The 7766-nt window shown below is 38.8% G+C and overlaps 1 pseudogene across 1 annotated transcript; it reads left to right on the forward strand.

Annotated features, from left to right (window-relative positions):
* Nucleotides 1–2513: 2513 nt before the first annotated feature.
* On the forward strand, nucleotides 2514–7466 carry LOC146820853 (uncharacterized; annotated as a pseudogene). Its single transcript, XR_014962860.1, has 2 exons — nucleotides 2514–2520; nucleotides 4163–7466. The product of XR_014962860.1 is annotated as an uncharacterized LOC146820853 (transcript).
* The last annotated feature ends 300 nt before the right edge of the window (nucleotides 7467–7766 follow it).

Genomic DNA, 7766 nt, shown 5'->3' on the forward strand with positions numbered 1-7766 from the left:
GAGTGTTTGGGGTACAGAGTTAACTTCAGGTATCAAAGCATGTAAAGTACAGCACATCTCCACTAATGCCTGCAAGAATGTCAGTGTCAATTGTAGTTCCCACCCATTCTCCATTGAAGTGCCAAGCCATCAGTGTGGCTTCAGGATAAGTGGGGCGACATCCTCCAGGAAAAGTGCTGCAAAGATTCCATCGATTGCATAGAGAGTTTGATCCGCACTCAATATAAAAAAAAACAGGTCCATCCAATTATTGTATTTTATATGTTCCTTTATTCTTGTATCCTTTCTTCCTAGTAGGCTACTAGGAAGAAAGGATACAAGAATAAAGGAACATATAAAATACAATAATTGGATGGACCGTTTTTTTTATATTGAGTGCGGATCAAACTCTCTATGCAATTGTTTATAGTGGAAGTTTCTTTCACTTGTTTGGGAAGCAAAGGGGTCTTGCTTCTTTGATCCTCGCACCATAGAACTGATAATGTTCCAGAGACAAGGATAAGTGCTGTATTATAATCTTGGACCCCTTTTGTAAATCTTTTGCTGTTTAAAGATTCCATCTATGCAGTTGAGACCAATTCTGGTTCTGCCACAACTGAGGACCCTCAGCCTATGGAAAGAACAAAAGGCAGCTCTGGGTGAAGATACTGGAAGGTCAAGTCTGCGTCATGCACACACTGCCTCTCTTAGGGCGTTGACTTAATTGGGGTGATACACCTAGACAATAGTTCTGGAACAGTTTTCAGTGTGGGGGTACTGCCTTCAATGTTGCATCTCTGAAGTCATTGGGGTTGTGAAAAATCCAAGCGTCTCACAAAGAATAAGTGTAGCAAATGAGCCACACCCCTTCAGCAGGAGGGTGGGATGGGTGTAGTATGCAGCCAGTGGTACATTTTAGAGCACACCGTCACAAATATATAACTGAAGCATGGTGTGATAGCACACTATCATTCACAAACATCACATTTCCATTTAATTTTCCACAGAATTTGCACAGGCATGCAGCTTTACAGCTTAAACTACTGTATAAAGCAGAAATGATAGATAATGTATGGGATTTCAGTGGAAAGGTATAATTTGGGCATTACCAAGTAAATAGTCTTGATTATTTTTAATGTGTTGAGATCTTTGTTTACATCACACTTGAAAGTTACAAACGAATGTGCTTCATTTGTACTTTCCTAACTGATATATTTTGAAATATTTGTACAGTTAATTTACAGTACTTGACTTTGTTGCATTTCATAAAAAAATGACATCCTTCAGCCTTTAGCTTTACACTCCCTGTACAACAGCAAGATGCAACATAGTTCACTTTACAAAACCCTCTCACTTTGTAATCAGAGAAAGTAAACACCAGTCTGCAGGTTCAGGGAAGAAGCTGCAGTGTGTCAGGAAAACACAGCCTGCCATTTGACCTTGTTTTTGAACACACAGTATATATGATGAAATAAATACAAAATTGAAATACATCCTTGTATCTGATTTATCTTCTGAACTCCAGCATGGTTATTTTGGGGCACCTCAACGGCACCTGCACTCCTACTTCCGGGGCCTATGCAACTAGATTGATCTTTATTAGAATGTAAAATGGCCAGCTTGCAAAAAGGAAAGTTCAATGTGGTGAGGATTATGCATACTTCTACTCAACAACCTTTCTAAAAGCTTAACAAGAACTAAATACAACTAGATTTCTTAGGATTCCAATCAGAATACACAGGAACTGTGCAAAGATAACGTAATCCAGCACAGTCCACACACAGAGAATGAGAAAGCTCTCTGCAAAGAAGACTTCTCTGAGTTCTCCACTTTGTTCAACTCATTAGTGCTACGTTTACTCTGTCCTGTCATTAAACAGGAAAACTCAGATGTAACGTTCATCAACATGTGTAATCCATAATTTCATAGTCTGTATGTATCATTATAGTGCAGCAATTATATGATCTTCCTAGAAATCTTTTTTAGGAAAATAAAAATGAATACTTTTCAAATATACTTTTCAAACATTTACTAGGAGGGCATTTAGTAATTTTTTACTATGGAATCTGCTAATCCACACCTCGGTGTCCTTAATAGAATGCTAACGATTCTTCACACTAGCTGGGAAATTTTACAATCTGTGCCAAGACCGAAGGTAAGCATTATTCGTGTCCAAAGCTAGCTCACTCAAGACCAGGAAGGTAAACATTCCACCGGCCTAAAGTAAAACCTTTTGAAAGTTAAAATATTTAACCAGTTAGCAGCTTCTTTGACATCTTCCATCATGCTTCCCAATTAAAAAAGCTTGGGATGTCCTAGTACCCCTTGCGGAGTGAGCACCAAACCTTGAATTATCAGTGGTGGCCTCTACCACCATCCAAAGTACCTACCATGCTATTGTTGTTAAGGATACTGTATCAAACAGTTTCCTAATAGAAACGAGGAGTTGTCGGTCCCCTTCGGGTGTTACTTCTCATGTCATTTCTTATAATCCTTTATAAATCTGACTGCACATTACTTCGATAGATCCGTAAATGACAGGTAAGAGATCATAGGGAATTAAGATTTGTCCTCCTGGCAACATTAGAAGTTATCACTTCCAGGGTCAATGCTTTGCTCAACAAATCTAGTGCCTGTCTGATACCTCCTTAAGGAGACCGGACATATTGGTATAGCTAACTTAGTGGATAGCTTCTTTCGGGAAAGAAATTCATTCTGTACCCTTGATAGCAGCAAGTTGAGGACCATTTTAGGGTCCCACAGTTGGGAGTATTTCGTTTTCAGTGGTCGCAAAAATGAACACCACTGAGGAGCCTGCAAACCATGGCTCTCCCCAAGTGAGCAATCCTAAAATTGAATTACCTGAGGAAATTGTACACTAAAAGGAGTTCATGCATCCACGTGTCATATCTGAACTTGCAAGTTTGGATACAAAATGTGTCATGTGGACAATGTCTACCTCCACTGAATTCTGACCATGTCCAAAACACCAACCAGATCAGCCTCCCATGTTAACCTATATCATTTGACTGACCGATCTGCCCACACTCTGACGATAAACTCCTCATCCTACGACAGAAATGCAGGGACTGTCCATCTGCTAATGAAATCCTCCAGGCTATGAGACAAACTGTCCCCTTTCTCAGCTGTTGGTGCACTTGACACAGATTGTTCATCAGCATACCTTGGGACTGTGAAAGCAGAATTGGAAAGTCCTGTGATAGTTCCCTGAGAATGGAAAACTATGCCTGGGGTCTCAAAAGTGTTGTGACCAAAATTTTGTACGCTGGTTGTCTCCTTAATTACACTGCTACCCTTTTAATCATCACAAAGAGTTGGAAATGCATAGATTTGGTCTCTCTCTGGCTGAAAAACATGGAAAATTGATGGGTCAAGTGAGAGGCAAAATGTCCTTTCTTGCACGAGCCTCGCCATGAAGCACTGAAAGACCCGCAGTTTTGGCTTCTAATCGTTGGCCACTGTCAGAAACTTGGAAATCCAGATGGCTCTCCAGTATCTCCAGCCAGCCTCCAGACACAGACCCCTCTGTGAGAGAGAACCCTCCTCCAGACCTTGATTGGGTGATTTTTGTTCACCTGCAATATTCATATTTTCATGCTGGAGTGACAGAGACAGTGCAAATATCTCTGCTTCAGAGTAGTGAAGCAAAACTGTCAAAATGAGAACTATCCATTTGTCAAGAAGTCAAACTCTTGACTGTCTCCAAGTGCACGGAGGTAGTAACTGCACATCTAAGATGCCTGTAAACTAGTGACTACCTTTAATAGATGATGGGTTGATTAAGGACTCAACATATTAACTCCTTCGCCGCGGCGCGAATTCCGCCGCAGCGCTGGGGGGGTGCGGGGTGAGCGCGGCGCCGCCATGCTCGTGACGGGACAACGCCGTCATGAGTCACGGGCAAGCTGTGCTCATGACGGCGTGGTTCCGTCATGACTCCGCCCACTCGTTATTTCGCCTGCACAGGCGGGGAATCAGTGCCGCGTGGGCGGAGCGGTCACAGCATGACGGAACCACGCCGTCATGAGCACACGCCGCCCGTGGCTCATGACAGCGTGGTTCTGTCATGCGCATGGAAGGGGTTAAAAGTGCCACCAGATCTCCAGACAATGGCCATGGTCCTGCACAATCTCCATTGCAAACTAAAGAGTGCCTGGGTGAGGTTTTGGACCCAATAAATGTGAATGTTATATCTTTGGTGCTGTACCAACAACACAAGTCCCTGCAGACAAAATCCATCCATTGCATTCAGACAACAGTACAGCATTACCAGATTATACCCCACCAGTAGATGTCACAGATGAAGATCCAATTGACACTGTTTGGGATACGCTTTGTAGCAGCTTAAAAGATGAAATGGATGCTCAGCTTAAAGATGATTTAATTAATGACTCGGATTCTGGTTTTAACAACTTATGGATCAAGTTGGATATACCATTCAAAATGAGTACGAAGAAATTCAAATTTGTTCTGATCAAGCTATTACCACAGATGAATAATCACCTATTTTTCAGGGCTCCAACAAATGCTTAGGGGTGGTCATACTATTGCTTTGTTGCTTTATTATTCGTTTTCGCTTGAGTGATGAGGCAGCTGGCTATATGCTGAATCTCATCTATTTGCTCTTGCCACGTGATAATAGAATGTTCAAAACTATGTATCACCTTAACAAATATATTTAAAAAAGTGTTAAGGCCCCAAATATTACCTACTATTGTGCCACTTGCTATACACATGTTGATAAAAACACTCAGACCTGTCCTAACCAACACGGTTTGAAAGATTTGATTCAAAGTGACTCAGTGTATTCTTTCATTCAGCATAGCCTAATTGCACAGTTACAGACTATGTTTAGGCGAAAACATTTTACAGAAAAGGTGAGGAAACATCAATTTGATCACTATATGGAGAGTGAGAAACAAACAATGAAAGATTTATATGATGGGGAAATGTATTTGGATTTATTCAAGAGTGGATTCCTGAAAAACCCTAACAGCCTTTCATTTGCAATGAACACAGATGGTGTTCCTGTATTTAAAAGTTCAAAAATATCAATGTGGCCAGTGTACTTAATGGTAAACGAGCTGCCTGTATCTCCAAGAAAGTTGCGTGAAAATATATCACTGTATGGTATTTGGGTTTCCACAAAAAGGGCAATAATATGGTCTTTCTTAAAACCATTATATAAGGAACTTGTACAGGTGGAAAGTGGAGTGTCATTTAAAGATCATAACAATTGTAGTTTTACTTGCCACGTTACACTTCTGACAATCACATGTGATTTACCAGCTCTTTGTCTTGTTTCAAACAGCACCCAGTTTAATGGGAAGTTTGGGTGCTGGCATTGTCTACAAGAGGGTGAAGTGACTGTTTCAGGAAAAGGGGACTGTAGAGTATTTCCTTACAATGCTGAAAACCCAAAATGCCCACCAAGGACACTCGATACTATTAAATCAGATGTAAACAGTGCAATAGCTAATATCGAGAGTGGACTTTCTGATTACAGTATCAGAGGGATCAAAGGTCCCATGTGGTTCATGTTTTTGAAACATTTTTGTGTAACCAGAGGATTTGTGATTGATTACATGCATGGTGTCTGTAGTGGCATTATGAAATTGTTGATGACCATCTGGTTTACTAAAGAATATAAGCATCATTCATACTCTTTTTATGAAAAAGTCAAAGTAGTTAATGTCTGTTTGAAACATAAAACCCACACTAGACGTTAGTAGAGTTCCAAGTTCTGTTGATGAACTACCATATTGGAAGGCCTCAGAGTTTCGAAACTTTCTTTTATTTTATGGAATGCCTGTGTTAAAACATGTTATAGATAGATCACGCTATTTACACTTTTGTGTACTTATGAAAGCAATTCATAAGCTATTAAATGATAACATTAGCCAGGAAGATTTAAATATAGCAGAACAGTGTTTACTTTTGTTTCTGCAACGGTTTAATGATTTATATGAAAATGAATGTTCATCAATTGGTCTGCTTAGTAGACAGTGTAAGAGCAGCAGGGCCTCTGTTTACTGCCAATTGTTTTGTTTTTGAAGATCTTAATGGTTGTTTTTACAACATGTGCATGGTACAGTAGGCATAGAAACACAAATTCTAGATGCAGTAAATATGATACAAGTAATACCTGTGTTAATGGAAAATCATTTTCCTCCTGATAGTGTTGAGGCTGAATTTTAGCAGAGTAAGATGTGTTCATATAATAGAAAGAGACAGCGATACTTAAAAAAAGAAAAATGCATTTACAGCGTTGGTTCTAGATACCCTTACAACTTAACAGAGAATAAATAAATATAGCAGGAACTCAGACACTCATATTTTAGGCTCGGATGTAGTAGCCTATAACAAAATATTTTTAGAACAAAGCAATCTTCTTGCTTACAGCTCAAATTACACTCGTATTGAGAGGAGAGACCAAAATGTAATAAAATATGAAACAGAACCTGGAGTGTTTGCCTATGGCAGAGTCACTAGATTCATTCAGTGTAAGCAGGCAGACGTGTAGGTTAACCTAGCACTCATGGTTCCACTTAAGTGTGAATCCTATGACATCAGGGAACCAATTCATCTGGTTGTAGTAGATAACAACATCACAGCTATCAGGATATCAATGATAAAATGTGCCTGTTTTTACATTCAGGTAGAAAATGAATCATTTGTAAGTGGAATGCCAAAACTATTTGAAATATATTAAGGCAAATCAAGATAGAAAGTTCTCCTACATGCACGTCGCTTTTTATAGCACATTTGATTAGAAATCATCTTAATAAGCATTCTTAACCTGTGCTCCAAGGACACCTAGGAGTCCGCGACACCTACGCAGGGGTCCTAGACTGCTCATAAAACATAGTAATGTAGGCCAAATAATAAAGTATATATCAATATAGAAGCAAAATGTACAACTGAACAATCAAAAATGTTTTATAAATGTGCAGCTAATAATTCATTTGGTATCCTCACATTGATTTTTGGAAGCAGTGCAAGTACATCAAATACAATACAGTATGGCCAATGGGTGGTCTCAATTTAGTTTAGAAAAGCTTCACCCTTCCCATTAAAAGTAAAAAAAAATAATTTTGCATTTCTTTGTGAATTAAATGAAATATTTCCTAATTTGTGTATTTGTTTGATGGATGCTTGTTTCCGTCACTTTGTGTATTGTTTTGCGGTGCAAATCATCAAATATCAGATGGCTAGATAAAGATTCTGCTGCATAATGTGCCTCCAGTGATTGCATAACGTGCAGCATTTATTTTTGTTACGTTATTTAGTCTATCCTGCCACATATTTTCATACTTCATTGTCCCTTAACTTCAGTGGCTATGCATACAGTGCCCAGTGTTCATCTTTATTAATGTTAGGCATTGATCCTTTTACAGTGGATGATTATTTTACCTGTTTTGTACAAAAAGAAAGTGACAAAAATAAAAAAAAGTGTTAAAAAATAACCTATGACTTATGCACAGTTTGCTAAAGCACATTGTATGCTCAGTTGTGTATAATAGAAAACATATATGTCATTTTGCGTTTATCCGCAATTAATCGTGCAATCATCCAACAGTTTGCATTTTTCTTGAAAAACTGAAACAAAAGTGGTGGACATGCTCTCTAAATAGTTAAGCAATTCCTGTTAAAATCACCAGAAGCAAAAACATCCAATTGAAAACACAATAGTACCTTTGAAGTAATCAGATACTTATTTTCAAATCATCCCAAAGTCATCAGGAACAAGTTCATCTTTTAAAGTT

This window comes from Triturus cristatus, chromosome 6 (assembly GCF_964204655.1).
Source record: "Triturus cristatus chromosome 6, aTriCri1.1, whole genome shotgun sequence".
NCBI classification, from domain to species: Eukaryota; Metazoa; Chordata; class Amphibia; order Caudata; family Salamandridae; genus Triturus; species Triturus cristatus.